The sequence below is a fragment of the Onychostruthus taczanowskii genome, unplaced genomic scaffold (genome assembly GCF_017590055.1).
Source record: "Onychostruthus taczanowskii isolate IOZ18803 unplaced genomic scaffold, ASM1759005v1 scaffold40, whole genome shotgun sequence".
Classification (NCBI taxonomy): Eukaryota; Metazoa; Chordata; class Aves; order Passeriformes; family Passeridae; genus Onychostruthus; species Onychostruthus taczanowskii.
In genome coordinates this window covers 6,447,232-6,464,696 of record NW_024501460.1, presented here as the reverse complement: position 1 = coordinate 6,464,696, position 17,465 = coordinate 6,447,232, and positions in this window count along the sequence as shown.

Below are 17,465 nucleotides of genomic sequence, written 5' to 3'. Positions count from 1 at the left end.
AACTTGCCAGCTTAAGATGGATAATGTGTTAGGGATAGTGGTAACCCTTTTTCTGCCATGGACCCAGATTTCAATGCCTTCTGTTTTTCTTCTTCCAAAACAAACCTTGGAAGTCAAAGGAAAGTTCTGGTGCTCTGTATGAAGTGTTTTGCACAGTTTTGTTTCTGCAATAGTTTATAGATGAATGGGGGAATGACAGGGGCCAAGTATATTATTTATGTGTAGTATGGTCCAACTGCTTCTCAACCTTATCTGCCATTTCCCTGCATCCTTGTTATCTTACTACCCATGGTGGTCTGCAGTGAGTTTGCCTGTATCCTCAGCCAGTAGACAAAGTGACTTTTAGTTACTTTAAAACCTGTGGTGTTGGTGTGCCAGCATTGTCAGTGACTCCAGGCGGTGATTGAACACAGAAGTATTTTTCCCTACATTTATGAAACATAAAGATATTTGTTTTGATTCCATCACTGTCACCTCATTAGGCACCAGGAAAGTTAGGTTATACATTGAATCAGTTTTGCACTTGGTTTTGTTTACTTTTCATAAATTAACATGGTAATTCACTGTAATAAAATTCTTCGTTTACACAAAGATATCAAAAGGCATCGTCCATTATTCTCCTTAATGTTACAGCTTTAGAATGTGCCGTGAAAAGCTCTGTTTATATTGCAGCTGGATGGAGCACTTACCACAGAGCGTCACATCCCAGATATGCTCTGCTGCTCTGCAACAGAGAAATGCCAAATCATGAAGGAAAGGAAAAAGGATCTCACACAACTATCACCACACCAAAAAAATCACCTTCTCCATTAAAATGTCTCTCATCTCACTGAATTAATTATCCTAAACTCTACCTATTTCCATTTGCATTCCTGTTTCTCGGCCTAGCAGGTAGCAATGCTAAAGGCATGAGAAGGCTGAGTCCTATTACCTGTCGTGGTCACAAAGGGTGCTCAAAGTCATTAGAGCAAGAGCCATCTGCAGTGAAGGAAGAACTGGGACAAACTGTACACTTTTACCATTGCAAACAACTGATCCTCTACCATGAAAGGCACAAAATGTTCTTCAGTCTATCTGTGCCTTAACAGATTTTGAATTCAGGGTGCCCTTCCGTACTGATCCAAAGTGGTTTTGTTCTCTGAAGAGAAAATGGTTTGTACTGCCTCTAATTTCTGATGCTGCTTGGTGTTTGCAAACATGGTATTTCTTTCTGCTATGTAGCTTTGCTTTGGGGTTTAAGGCTATAGAAGAAAATATTGTTCACTTCTCACATGTGGAAGTGAGTTACTAAGAGCAAAACAAAGCCTAGCTTAAGCTTCTGTTTCTTCTTTTCTCTCTCTTTCCTCTTTAAGGACTGTTTATGTTTGCATGACCTGCAGGAGAACTGGAAGTGCACTAGATGATCTAGCAAAGCACAAAACCTCCACAAGTATGTGTGCTTTATTTTTGCCTCTTCTGAACTTTTTTTGGGAAAAAAATAAGCAGGCAGAAAAAGGAAAGGATCTGATGGGTTAAAAATTCACTATTGTGCTTTACATCAGATAACATTCTGGCCTATATTTGCACCAGGCTCAGCTGATGTCATTGAATGGACAACACAAGGCAAATGAGATCCAGCCACGCTTTGCCACAGCACACAACAAAAGCGCCCACAAGAAGAGATTTTCTTCTGGGCTTTCAACTTCGATTCTTTAAAAAACAGGAGGCATATTTTAAAAGACCATTTTTATGGACAAAAATTTTCCAAAAGTTTTATGAACATGTATGGAACGTATACATTGAAAAATCTTGCAGGTTTAATTTTTGGGATTAAAGAATAAAAATTATGGCACTTAGAAATAGGCTAATAATTAAACCTTTCATCTAAAACATACAAAAATCTTGGACCTTTGATGAATGGCATGATGACAAAGAGTAATTTTTACTAACTTCTCTATTATCATGCATTCAAGATAAAGGGCAATAAATTAGCTGTGTTCTGGAAATCCATAGATTAGAGAAAGGCTTCTCACACTGTTTCCAGCATTTGGTTTTGGAGCGCTGGATGCAGGTCAGTTACTTGCTGGTGCTCTTCTTCCAACACACAGGATCGTGTAGTGCAGCACACAGGCTGTAATGCAGGATGGGTCCAGCCCTGTGGTAGACAGAAGTGGGCACAGCAGATGTGGTGGGCTGACCTGGGTCCTGCAGAGGAGGTGTCACTGCAGCCACTGCAGCTGTGGTGCAGGCAAGCATTGAGCTGCAATAGGGAGGGTAATGGCCAAAAACTCATCCAAGATCTTCAGCCAAGTGAGGAAAAAGAAGTATTGGGATATTAGGGAGTAACAGTACCTCTTGGGTTTTCTGCTTGTTGGGATGACTCCAGAGTCCTTTTTTCCCAGCCCAGGGTCAAAGAAAGAGTCGGGATTCTTCAGCTCATGTTCACAAGGTTGTTTATTATCTATTATCTAAAATATTTTCTCTCCGAGCCGCAGAGGTCTGATCTGCAGGTCTGTTAAGGGCACACTGCACACCACTGGGCTGGTGTTGTCTTTTTATACAAAAAACTATGTGTACTTTATTTACAGTTATTTTCCAATACCTATCATCTATGTTAGACTGTGTACTTCTACTCCAAACCAATCCAAAAATGCTAACATCACCAAGAAGATGGAGGATAGGAAGAAGAAGGAAGAAGCATAGGACAATGCCCAAATTCCTCTATCTTGCCTTCTAGACCCCTACAGTAAAAATCTTCAAAATTCCACTTTTCACCCCGTGACAACTACTATTATGCTACTTAAACTTTTGTGACTTGTAATTCTTCATACAAGGTTGATCATTTGCTCCATGGGTTAAGATCGAAATCCCAAGTGTCTTTGGCTTCCTGCCAGGGTCTCCGAGCCTCTGCCAGGATCTTGAGCCATCCAGGGCACCCAGAGGGATGTCCTGGGTTCCAACAAGTACCCAGGGAAAGCACTCAGCACAGCAAAGTGTTAATTGGTTTGGCAACATCTTCATGTGGAGGAAGCCTTCCTACTCCATGGGTCGTGTCCCCAGGCTGCCCAGAAGCACATTAGCAGGTGGCTGGGGCCATCCTCCTCCACGCAGATGGTCCCTTGCCTCTCTCCCACTTCCTGAGAGACTCCTCTTGCCATGACGGCTTCTCATTGGACTTGATCCTAAATCCACACAGTTTATGGAAAGGTTTCTATGAAGGTCAGCAGCTTTGATTTGAGTCAGTGCACAGAGGCACTCCTGAATTTTGGGAGTTCAGAGTGGGTCGCTGAGGCTCCATCACATGTTGAGAGAGGTGAGGAGGATGGCGACAGGCATGGCAATGCCTGTGAAGGGCCAGAGTGGCTTGAACTTGTTCTCTACCTTCCCCCTCCTGTATTTTACGGATTTTTATGGAAAACACATTTGTAATGTATTCAATTGCATCTATGCAGTGGAGAATTAGATTGGCATAAAGGTAAACAACTGGCAAATTATTCATAACTCAAAATCTGCCCAATGTCTCTTTGTTCCAAAACTTTAGAAATTAGAGACTGCTCACCAGATGTTATAAAAGAAATTACTAATTTAACTGCTAAACTGCTAAAAGGCTCACTCTAGTAATATTTTCTTGCAGAAAATGTCTGTGTCTTGTTAAATGTTTATTGAATACTGTAATTATATTACATTTGCTGTTAAACGATATTGACATTTTTGAATGAAAAGGGGGTTTTTTTGTGTGTGTGGTTTTTTTTTAATCCAAGCAGGATCTATAACAAGAACATCTGGTTGCAACCTAATGTGTGGCATTGAAACAAAAAAAACCCCTCCCCACCCTCAAAGAAAAAAGCCTTCTGCCAATGTTTTTCTCTGTGTATTATTTTTTCAAAGTAGCTCCGGCTTTTGTAGCACCAGCTATGATTAAGTACCAGGACTTTTTCACTATCAGCAAATGTTTAAAGGCAAGCAACCAGCAGAGCTTCAGCAAGCTGATGGCTGGTGGAATAAGGATATATTTAGCAATGAAACAGCTGTTTCTTGAGCAATAACCCAGCTGTTTGGCTTTGAAAATACCTGTTAGAGTTATTAATCATATTAAAAAGTAGGAAAAAAAATGCCCTGACTCTGGAAGGCATGAAACAGACATTTTAAATGCCTTTTTTTCCTTAATAAAAGAGGTGGCTTTGTCACTCTAGTGAGTATAAAGGAAAAAAAAAAAAAGGGGGAGTGTGGTTTGGAATATTTTAGAAGTACACAGGTATTAAAATAGATGCACTTAATATTCCTGCCACTTGTCAATCAAGTTTCCTATCATTGTTTAATGGACTTTGCTGTTGTAAAACTCTTGCAGAGTGCTTTGTAGCACAGTAATTTCCCTATTGTTTCCCTCCCCTAACTCTGTTGAATTACTGGGGAAGGTTCAGATGTGATGCTGACTGACTGCACCACTCTGCATGCATTTAATTTTTCCCATTTCCTATTGGGTAATGGAGGACAGAAATTTGGCTCCCTTAAGCGTTGGGACCTATCCATAACTCAATGTGATGTCTACTGGAGGCTAAGAGTAAGGAATATGTATAAAATTCTACCATCTAACTGGAATGTTAGAGACAGACTTTCTTTCATAGGGTTACCCTGTCATGCAGTAGATTTAATCAAGAAAACCAATCACAGAGTGCTGGACCCAAACAGATGTGAGACACAACTCAAGTATTTAAATTGCAACTTTTGCTATTCGTAAAGGTGTTGCTGGCTGGGAACATCTTCCAAATAAAAGTTTTCTTGTATGTAGCTAGGACCCAATCCTGGCTGCTGTATATGCACAAACAGTAATTCTAGTGGCTCCATTGTTATTCCAGGTGGTCCTACACTGCACAGCTGGAACCGCTGCAAGAAAGACCTATGTATGTACAAAGCACATGTTCTTTGGACAATGCATTAATTCACTAAAAAGTGGACAGATACATTTCTTTTGGCTAGGTTTTTGGATTTTCTGACTTAGGGTATTTGTGTTTTCTTTTGCTTTATATCTTTTTAAAGAAGAAATAAATAGAATAAAATTCATATATGTTAAACATCACAGACCTGAGCTACTTTTTTCAGCTGGAACTGAATATAACAACAGTTTTAAAGCAGAATGCAGTATTTTGACCTGTTAAAATCACATCTTTCATTTACAGGAATCTGAATTGGAGAAGCTATACATTTTATTTATATAATCACTTTTTATAAAATCACCCATAAGAACAGAAATATATCTGTCAATGATGCAAATAGCTCATGCTTCCATCAAAGAATTAACTCATGCATTGAAGTCTACATGGACTATCATAGCTAAAATCTGCTCCCATTTATCATGGTTTACATTTTTTTGTATAAAGAGTAATCTGCCTGTTGTACAGCAGAATGACTTGAGGGTCTGGCACCATTCCCTCCCAGACTCACGTGATAGAGGATGAATGTGCACACTTTTGCCCTGGGGCTGGACATTCCCTTGCCTCACTGGATATATGCTTACCTTTCTCTTTGCAACCCTGTGACTTCAGCAGACTTGAGAAAGTTTTGGGAAGGAGACAAATAATTAGGAGAGCACATCATGACCCCTCTTTTGGCCACCCCAGCATTAACCTGCTAATGACACCATGACATCCAGAAAATAAATCACTTCAGCAGCCAAGCATATTATAAAAATGTGTTTGGACTCAGTAAATATGATACCAAGGTATCATGTCCACATACACACAAAGCTCACAGACTGACAGACTATCACTAAGAGAATTTTATATATAAATGGAATCATTCCTAGCTTGCAAAAGGTATACTTGTTTTCAGATTCTCCATTCCCCCCAGAACAACACCATGACCTAGCTTTCACTGCAAGGGTTTCTTTCAAACCAAATTGAGGACAAACTTACATTGCAGGCAACCAAATGCTCACATTATTTCAGGCGTGTGAATGGGTGCAGTTTAAGCCTGGTCCTTATCAGGATGCCAAAGAGTTGTGGTTTATTCTGCAGTGATTTACATATATTGGCATTACAAAACATCTCTTAAGGCTAACAGAAATGACCCAGGGAAAAGGATTCCATAGAAAAGGTAGCAGTGAGGACTGAAGCCTGTCTTCATTACTCTCTGTGCTGCTCCACATCCCCTTGCAGGGCCGTGTGGTTTCACCTGAGGCTGGGGGTCCCTGTGGCAGAGACGTGAATGGTGCAGATGAGCTTTTGCAGTAGCGACTGGGTGCCCTGGTAGGCTCAGTGTGAGTCTCCTGCTGGCTTCTGGAAGGAGCCTCAGCCTCAGAACTAGCAAAATTTGGCTCAAGGTACCACCAATAGGCCAACAGGCCTGACATGTTGGCTGTTTGTTCATTTTTTTTTTTCTCTCTTAGAGGAACATGAAATGCCAATTATAATTTAACACCACATATCATTATTAAACATTATAAAAATTACAATGCTATTTTTACAAATTATAGTTATATTCATAAATATACACATGCTATATATATTTCACAGAAAGTTAAACAGAAGAATCTTGATAATATTATGTACCTAAAAAGATTTGAAGAAAAAAAAAAAAGAGTTAATTGCCTAAGTGTAATCCTTGAGAAAAAAAAAACCATTGCTTGTTGTTTCTGAGCATTTTCCACACTCTGGAGCAAATGTAGATGTCCTTTTTTTTTTTTTTTGGAGATGATATGGTATGAATTTTTAAAAAGTTCTCAAGAACACTTTAACAAGCCTAGCCATTGTGAGCAGCTATCCAATGGGCCAAAGGAGAATTAAGACACTTGCAAAGATCTGAAACAAATCTGACTAACAGCCTGCCAGAGCTCCCAAAGGAACTCTTCCCAAGTGCTATTAACTCTTTCTCATTCATTGTATGGAAAGGTACAGGTGTATATTGTCATTTTGATTGCTTCTCATGGGATGGGTCCCAGAACCAGAGGGGAGGAAGTGTCTGTGCCCATCTCCCATCCTAAAGCTGGATACTCTGCAATTGTCTCTCCACATACCAGTCTATCAAGATACAAATGCTAAAAAATATTAAAAGCCAATGACATAATCAATATTTTTTATCATCTGCAAAATGCCATCTTTTCTGATGGTAGGCATTCCAGAAAATTAACTCTATATAAATACATGAAAAAAAATTGAAATTATTAGTTTCTCTGTAGTTTTAGCCCTTTTTTTCCACACACTTCCAGGCTGATCACAATTGGCATTGTGATGATAATAATAATAATAATTTTGCAGAACTGCAGTACTTGTGCATTGATTTCTAATGCACATCATTTGCCATTACCTTCTTTTTCAGTCCTTGTTGATGGCTCACTGCTTCTGCTGCCTAGCCTGGATTAGGGTCCTTGTGGAATATTTGTGATCACATCTCTGTTAATGACACGAGAATGGGAACAGAACAGTCTCCAAACAGTAAGCATTTATTTTTAAGACTGTTCTTATGTACCACTTATTAAATCCCTGCTTCTTCATCCAAATTCTAACATTTTATTAGTGTTCCTATTAATTTATTGACTTTTACAGAGCAAGGATATGCAGTTAGCTTTCAGGACACAAAGCTTTGTTTTATATACAGTTACTAAGTTAGCTGAATCCAAGGCAAAATATACTAGAAAGTAGAAGACGCCAAGTGTTAGGAGCTTTTTTTTGCTTGGATAGTTTTTATTCAGATATGTTTTTGTTTTCATGCAGAATTCAAACATGCTTGCTTAAGCAATGCCATCTGCAGGATTTATAAGGACAGTGATTCTGTTCTTCCAGGTCTCCTTTTTTCGAAGACAAATCCATGCTGAGTGTGTGCATCAACTAGCAAGATGTCTGTCTGCCTCCTAACTTCCCACTGCAGGTATAAAAGTACTGTCAAAAGCAGCCTGTCATGCACGAGACTCAGAAAAGAGGAAAAACAGTCCTGTCCCTTACAGTTTCTGGGGACAGCAATTCCCAAACTCATCACCATCAGGAATCATAAAGGATGCTCTTCTTGAACAGTGCAGGGACAGACAGGTTGCATGCCTCTTTCTCCCAGTAAGCCTGACCAAGGCCATTGACTGTCACCTGGTGGTTGATCTCTTTCCACAGTTTAGTTTGATGCAATTGAAGATGTTTTATTCCTTTTACCAGAAGAGTGATGGTATGTTCTAAATCTTGTCTATTTTTTCCAACTATTTTAATTTAATAAAAGAGAATACCTATCTGGCCTTGGTTTTACCCTTAGTCCATCATTGCTAAAATACTACTTATAAAAAGCAATGCATCTAAAAATAATCTCCTTTTTTTTAAAAAAAGTCTTATCAAGTATAAGTGAAATGTCAACAATTTCATAATCTATGAGTACCATGAGCAAAAGCAGGATGTAGAAATGTTGGTGGTCTGCTCCCTAATTGATTTAAAAGGCAATAAAGATAGATTGTTTCTTTTAAGACTCTGCACTTGCTTTTCCTATCTCATAATCCCTGCTCTGCTCTACTCAGTGCTAATCTCTCTCACTGATAGTTCTGTATGGATCTCACTCCTTTAAAAGTCCTTATAAGGCTTTCTATCTCCAAAACAGCTTTCTCTTAGTGCCTACATGTTCTTGGAAGTATCTTTTTGTCATGTTATGCAAAGCAGAAAATTAAAGTCGATCCCTCTTTCTCAGCCATTATGTCTGTGAGCTAGAAGGATCAAGGCATGGATGATATATCATTAACTGTATGAACATTCTAGTGTTAGAAAGAGCAAATCACACACAACCTGGAAGTCAATGGAAGGACCACTGGGAGCCCAAAGAAGGCTAAGCTGTTTATCCCTTTTCAGTTGTTTTGTATATGCTGTAGTTGAAGTACTGACAGATTATCTAAGGATAGAATTGAAATAAACTTTTGTTCCCTGGTTTAGGAACTTCAGGTGTGAATACTAAATCTAACCTAACATCAGTCCTGCCTCTGAAGTTTTAAATCACTCTGTGACTCTAAGTATCATCTTTTTACACTGAAATGTCTTTTGCTGGTGAATTATAAAAATTTCAACCACAAGGGAAATCTACATCACAAGGACTGGTTTTGTACAGAAGTCTACAGGATGGAGACCTATGCACTATCTTGATCAAATCTTGTTTTGCTATTTTATTGTGCATGCTCTGTATTGTAGAGCAGGTTTTTTTTACATCTTGCAACCTTGCCAACTTCTTTCTGTAGCTTTGAAACCCCTCTTTTCTCTTGTTCCTTTTACTTCATGTTGTGTATGAATACACAAAATGAGCACCACTTACAATTCTTCATTACTATTTACAGGTAGAGAGCTATCCATCAGTTATGTTCCTTCTTTATAACTGCAGTCTTTAGGAAGCTAATGTTAAGCCACATTTCTTTCTTTCAAGCTTGGAAGGATGCACTGGGAACTTGTAAAGACAACTTTAAATCAGTATCAACCTGATTTAAATGTGAATGTTTCTTGAAGAACTATCAGCCCTCAAACCATTATGCTTACTGCTTGTTCTCTAGTATTGCAAAGCTATGTTGACTAAAATACATGGAAAGCTATAAAAATGCCTCTCACCTGATATTATGATGTCTTCAGGCTCTTACATAGGAGGGTGATCTCATGGTTACAGCATGGGGCAGGAAAACCTTTCTTCGCTGCCTGCCCTCACACAGATTTTCTGCAGGATTTCAATCAAGTCATCAGAGCAGGTGGAACAGAACGGACAGGGCAGGTTGTTGATCAGAGGTCAGCATGTACAAACCTGTGAGGGTAAGAAATAAGTGAGGTGAAATTTTCTCTGCCTTGGGCACCTGCTCTCCTTGCCTTAAAGTAATGGGATGTACTTTGTTGTTTCTAAATATATACTTAAATATTTCATGTTTATATAACTATAGTAAATGAATGTTTTCTACATTGCGCTGCATAGGGGTCTTTCTATGAACTCCTACAGATAAACACATATGCCTTTTCCTTGTCTTTTCTCCTCCTCTCCTCCTTTTAAGGTTACGCAGGAAATTCTCAAGAATCAAACCAAATCAGTATTTCACCATTGATAAAATGAGCCGTATGGTTATCAGATATTTACATAATTATTCATTGCTATTGCTCACATAAATATATACTTTTTTTTGTTTTTTGCAATGCTTTCATAAATCTCCAGATGAGGTTGATTCCTTCTGCCGAGAGATTTAATTGTTCGTATATGTTTTCCATGGGAATGATGAAAGCCAGCTAGAATTACTGCTGAGTGAACTAGAGCAATCCTGGATTATGATGAATGGAAGTAGTGAGTGATGTAAGCAAAACATTACTGAGTTTGAAGCACCTATAATTAGAGGGTCATGATATTTCAATTGAAAGTTGCCATGTCAAACATGGGACAAATACAATACTTGTCTTTTACTCCTGAAAGCTTTTGAGCAAGAAATTAGTTAATCACAAAATGGCATGTGGTTATTACACAGCAAACTTGCATAACTTCGTCAGAACAGGTCTCATTTACATCAGGAACTAATTAAACAAGTGAGAGCTAAAACATTGGGAAATGTTCCTTTGGATCTTGAGCTGATCCTGGATACACAAAGTGCTGAAATCACATTTAAAAAATCTAGTCTTGTCACTAATGAAGAGCTAAGCTTTTTTACTACAGCTTCTCATACCTGCTAGGCTCCTGGCTTAAATAAATCAGGAAGCATTAATCTGGGTTCAGGTTGCTGCCTGGAAATTCCTTGTTTGACTCATTTAATTTGAATCAATGGCTCATTTTTTTATTTGTTTGCCCCATAGAAGATTTGGCTCACAGACTACAGGGTGGTTACGTCAGGACGTGTCAGGAGGCAGCTGGAAAGCTTACCTCTAAGGATAGTATTTACAGAGATGATGACTGTACTTAAAAGGATGTGACCCGTATACAGGAAATCATGGAGATAAAGTACCCCTGTTTTTCTAGTAAAACTCATTTCTAATGAAATCTAAGAGTTTTGGAGACGTAACTCAAAACTGAGTGTGAGCAAGAGGAGTTTGTAAAAGAACATCACTTCTGGACAAGAAGCCAAGCAGGTCAAAATAATGAGCTTTAATTAGAGGAGACAGAAAGTGGACAGAATACTGGATTTTGGAGGCAAGACATCAGGGGTGCAGATCTTTGCCTCCTGTACGAAGCAGTGTATATAATCAGACTCCTGGTGGCACACAGTGGACCTTAGGTTCACCTCAGTCCTCATTTCCTGAGGTTCTTTTGACACCATTGAAGTCTATTAAAGACAATCTTCTCTGGCAGTATTTCAAGAGAGAAGGGATATTATGAAATGCAGCAAGAGCAGAGAAAAATAAATTATCATCTGTAATGTCCTTTTAACATTGTGTATGTAGAGGGGGAGTGTGAGCTTGTGCACACATGTAAGTAATCTGGATTAAAACTGATTTTTAAGTTAAATTCTGTCAGATGTGCAAAATGAACAGAAAGAAAAAGTTTCTATTCTGCATTGTCTGCATTTGGGTAAGCTTGACTGGCAATAACTGTGAGTAAAGAGAAATAAGAGAAAAGCAATTCATAGTGTTTTAGGAGAGAAAGTTGGTAACCAGTTGTGGTGCCTTGTACAGGCTTTGTTTCATCTCTTTTCCTTTGCCTCTCTAAAGGGAAATAGATCAGGGCCAGCACACTGTATATATTAGCAGGTTAACATACTGGGCTATACTTGCACTTTATTGTAAATGTTTTTGGTACTTCTTCTAAGTCTGTGTTTACCTTGGGTATTTTCTTAGTTCACACATGTGAAATAACAGCTGGGACTTGCCAAAATATAGCAGTCAAGTGCTGTACATGTAGTAGCTTTAAAACTAACACAGGTGTCCTAGATCCCTTACGCAGAATAAACAGAAGCACACGATCAAGAGTGTGTCTAACTCCTCTCTTCTGGAAATGACGTGTCTTGAAATGCTTGATCTGACAATCATAGTCGCTCAAGAAAGAAGTATTACAGAGGTGAAATGCTGTTGATTTCTACAAACAAGTGCACTGTCTTTATTTTTTTTCATATAAATGCATTATCATCATAACTTGGATCTGTCTATTTCCACCCTTTTCTTTTTCAAAGGAAAGGCAAGTACATGTAAGGAGCTCGGTTCACTCCTGGGTCACACCAGAGCAGAAGGACAAGACCTCCATTGCTGGAAAGACCACCCAGAGAGGAGGAAGCTGCGCTTGCCCAGGAGGGAGGTAAGACAAGAAGGTCCCAGCAATTTTCTTCCAGAGCCCAAGGCATGAGCACCAGCAGCCTCACAAGCAGAGTCCTTGGGGCCCTGGCCATACAACAGGGGTCTGTTTCTTTTCAGAGTGAGCCCACCTCACTTCCTTTGTGCTGGAGAGGCTGTCTGTGAACAAAATAATGCCATTGCATTGAGCTGCTCAGGATTTTTATGGCTTCTATTGTTTTTGTCTCCATGATTTTACACTTCACTCCTCTTTCTATATCTGAAAGAGAAATAAGATAGGATAGAATACAGCTATGGTAGCTAATACACACAGAGGAGGAACTTGCCGTGGGCTTGTCCAGCTGCAGACAACTACAATTGCGTAAATAATCAAAAATCCCATTGATAATGCACAGGAGTAGTGGAAATTTGGTACAAAATTCAGGGAGGATGACATACACAAGCATCATATTCCCATGGGATCACTTGTGCCATCTTGTTGCCTGCATAAAGGACTGGAAGAAGATAAACAAGATCAGGAACATACAAGAAAGAATAGCAGCAGGTTGCTTCTCCCAGAGAGGTTCTGCTTTGCAAAGATGCCCTTAGAGTAGCATTCAAAGTACTGTAAGTGAAGACATTCACTTGGAAAGTTCAGTCAAAAGGAAGTTGCATTTTCCATAGTAATTCCACTGACCTACACTTTCTCATGAAAGAATATGATTCATACTGTCTGAATACTGTAAGAATAGAAATTAAGTCATTGGAAAAGGACCATCGACCCTCCGGAATCAATGTACTCAGTTTAAAAATCTGTGAGACAGGACAGAGGCTTCCAACACTACAAATATAACTAATTTTGCATCTGCAAAATGCATCTGCATTATTAGTTCTAGCATATAAATTCCTATTGGTTGCTCCAATAAAAATAAAAGCTGGAAATTTATTTCTAATTACACCATGAAAATGTTTTTCATAAAAAGTATAAAAAATTATCTTAGTAAGGGTTATTTGTGTAAATTTCCAATGCTAAAAGACTTTTTTTCACTGCAGAGCTAATCTAAACTGAAATTCTGATGTTGCCCATAGTTGCACTGGGTCTCTGTGCCTGAAATGTTGTCTGTTTTTTTCCAGCTGGATCAGTTGATCTGATGAAAGATATTGCTTCTCCTTAGAGCTTACCTTGCTGTTTTTGTAGATATCACAAATCTTATAGAGTGTTTCATTCTGACCTTTCTGTAGAGGTAAAAGTGTCTTGGATTCAGATCTAGATTCCTGAACACTTTTCTCGTAGATAATGTGATACATTTAGTTTTCCACATTGAGCATGGCCAGCACAGGATTAGCATGGCATTAATTGATTGCAGGAGGATCAAGTAAGTGGATTAGAGCTGCTTCACAACCAAGAAAGTTGATGATCCTGAATGTAAACTCCCTCAACTGGGGATATGAGATGAAGAAAAGAAAATTTAATAAACTGTTTTGAGAAATGGGAAAAGCCAGACTATGTCTTTTTTTTTCCCAGTATATCCCAGTTATCTCTTGGGATAACTATATTTTAATAGAATGCAAACTTTCTTTTTAATATGATCCTTGAAATTTCTTTTAAGCCACCTAAAATGTCATGGCTTTTTGCTTCATCAATCAAAACATATTTTTTTTAACTGTGGGATGTTTGTTCAGTAGAGCTCGCTGTTTTTCTTTCATTGATTTTCTTTTTAACATGCAGTTGTTGAAAACTTAATTTTGAGTTTAGTCAGCTTTGTTCAAGATGCATTGCTGTTCCAAGTAGAATTTGTGGTATGTTTTCTGCAGTCCGGTGCAAGGGATGTAAGGCATGATGGATGATGTTTGGAATGGAAAGATGAATGAATACAGCCATTACCAAAGCTGCTCTCTTGATCTGAAAAGAGGAATCCATTTCTTTGTTACTTCTTGATAAGGAATTTACAGCAACACTGTAAAATTTTGGAAAAAAATTGTATTTCAGAAAAACCAGTTTATTTAGACTCTGGACTAAGATGAGTTTCGTGGGTTTTGTCTTTTAAAAACCTGTGAATATAAAAAATATTTTAGAAGTGTTGGTGAAGGGAGCATCTTCCTATTTTGACTTTATGGCAATTCATTATTCTTTCTATGCAAATTTGGCACATCTTCCCCTGGAAAATTTTTCTCCTATCTGTATTAGTTTTGCCCACCTAATGTTAGTTATAAGCAGTGGTTATTCCTACTTTTTTATTCCTGCCTAGAAAGGTCCATGAAGTTCTCAGTCACAGTGTCAGGTTGGGGCAGACTGGCCAGGGTTCAAAACCCCCTGACCAGAAGTGATGCAGCCCTGTAACACCAGTATGGCAACACATGGGAATCTATACACACAGTTTATTTTCTTCATGTTCCCTCTCAGTTATGTGGGTGTATTTGGCCATGAAAAGCATCATAATATTTGAGAATGGAAGATACTAATGAAACAGTGTCTTTCAACACCACATCTATTTGCATGTTTAATTTAAATACTGCAATTGTCTGCTCAGTGAGTTAATTAGCATGGCATGAAATCAGCATGAAAACTGCAAGTCCCTGCTGTAAAACAACTCAAACACAGGATCTGTTCCTCAGCAAATACTTGTTATAAATTAGCTTTAATTGTCAGCCAGCATGAACCTGCATAGCCCCCTATTCCAGACGTGGCTTTACCCCAGCTGAGGATCTGACCCAAATGACTTTATGCTTCCTAATGGTAAATGGTTCTATACCACCTGGCAAAGAAGCAATAACAGCCTTACAGGTAGGCAAAATATCAGGCCTCAGAGGTCCTGGAGCAAAAAAACCACCATCCTTTCAAATACTTTGAAGGTTAAAGCAGTCAAAGGACCCTCATTCAACAGTATAATTCTGAAAATACCATGACAAATAGGATAGTAAACTAACTTCATACTGAAGTTATGAAGTATGAAGTAACTAGCTTCATACTGAATCTCTGAGTGCAGGCAGATTGGTCTCTCCACCTGCAGGTTAAGTTGTTAGCCAATAAGAATACCTTGCTGATAGCACAGAAATCTCCAAGGGAACAAGTTGGGCCTGAACCACCACATAAACCTTGGGTCTCACACACATACACCTCTCCACACACATCCACACTCTCCTCCCCCTTTAACTTTCCTGATGTCATTGCCTATGAGGGGTAGGAGCATACAAACTGCATCTCTCACAAGGGGGTATCACAAAGACCTGGGAGATTCCCAGGATGTGGCACTACTGGCTTGCAAGAGAAGCTTCTGACACTCACTGATTTTAGGAGGGTTCATTGTTGCTCTCCAAGAAGCAGATCTCTAACCTTCATAGCTGTAGAGAAAAACATTAAGTCTGAATTCCCAACAGATAAAAAAAAAAAAAAAAAAAAAAAAAAAAAAAAAAAAAAAAAAAAAAAAAAAAAACAGGATAAAAGAAAGGAACTCCATTTTTTAAGTTAAAAACTTTTTTTTTGTTTTACTGTCTTGTTTTCTCTCCAGCTGTGACCGAACCCAAAGGCTGCTGTTCTGTGAGCAAGAGGCAGCAACTGGTGCCAGCAGCTGGTGCCAGCAAGGGAAACTGGGATGAGCTGGTCCTCTCCTTTTTCTCCTCTTCCCTCTGTCTATCCACACCTGCAGGCAGAGTATGGGGCAAGGAGCCCCCTTCCAGCCCCCCACAGCTGAAGTGTGTCAGGGCAGAGAACTGGAGGAGGTCAGTGTTGAGCTGTGCATGCCAGCACCACGGGGACCACAGGAATGTGACTGTAAGGTCTTGGCTGTGTGTCCTCAGACAGGAGAACATGCTGCTTCCCAGAAGTGCTTTTGTCCATGGTAAGCCCAATGCCCTCTTTCAGAAAAGGCTTTCAGACACATACCCCCAAAAAGGAAAAAGGAAGTTTTGAAAGGTGGGATCTGAGGAGAGGAAGTGACTCATGGGCTCAAAGAGAGATGGCCAGGGAGTGACAGCCGGCAGAGGCAGCAGAAGCGATCCCCAACTGTGCCGAGTCGTGGGAATGGGGGTGAGAAAGGAGCCTAAGGCTGGGGAAGCCGAGTTTCAGGAACAGCTACAGTCCTACACTTGCCCCCTGGGCACAGGATTTTTAATGCATCCCACCACAGCATGGGCACATCACCACCTGTCATGGCACTCCAGCCCTGGATGCAGCCCTTCTGGGGATGCTCCAAGGGGAGGAAGGGTGTCTGCAATTTGTATGAAGAACATGAGATTTTTGCCCTCTTTTTCCATTTTGCAAATAGCTATTTTTGTCACATTAAAGCAGTAAGAGCAGATGTAGATTTGCATTGGTCCCTTGCAGAAAGCTTTGTCAGGGTAGACTTAGTCTCCACTGATGCCCTTTTTTACCTGATGCAGGCATGAGCATTTTTCTTTCATCCTCTTCTGCACCTTGTAATCTGTGAGCCCTCTGGTAGAGTAACTTTTCTCTCCTAATGAGGAAGCTCTAGCAGTCAGGTCTTTGTGAACACTAAACAAGGAATTTCCTGGCTTTCAAACAATTTCCCCCCTTAATTATGATGTTCTAATAATATCCTCTTTTTTTTTAATTAACTGATCTCTACTTGATCCCTCATCTGCAGAGTACTCAAATAATAAACTGGCTGCAATTCTGTCCTGTGTCTCCTAGAAGGAAGTGAACCAGAGATAACATGATGTTACCTTTTGTTCCTTTTATTTATTTTTTATTTAAGCATATTTAATGAGTTATACTATGGACCAAGTAAGGTAGATCAGATAGAGTGCTCATTTTACTGTTGAATTAGACCCTTTTTTTGTTGAGATCAGTAGTGATCAGTTACAGAAATCACTGGTGTAGTCAAGATGTACACTGCAGGAATATTACAAATCCAAATTTTACTGTATTTTGCTTTGTGGCATTGACCAGTCTATTTGTAATATGCATGTAAACAGAACTGCATATTAGTCAAGCACTTCAGGCATTGTTTAAAGCAACTTCTTCCCCAGAGCACTAGAGAGCTAAAACTGGGAAAGAACTATTTCCTCCATTGCTGAGGTCACAGCAGTGAAACAACTGGTAAGATTTGTTGTAATAGATGAAAATTATGCTCTATAGTTACATCTGTAAAAGATGTGGGCAATTACATTCATGTGCACCTCCAGAACCAGGGTTGAAGTTTGCTTTGAAAAATGTTGCAATTAAAACCTGTGACAATTCATCAAGGGAAAGATGTATACAGTATCACAGAATCACAGCATGGTTTGACTTGAAAAGGACCTTAAAAATCATCTAGTCTCAACACTGCTGCCATGGGCAGGGACACCTTCCAT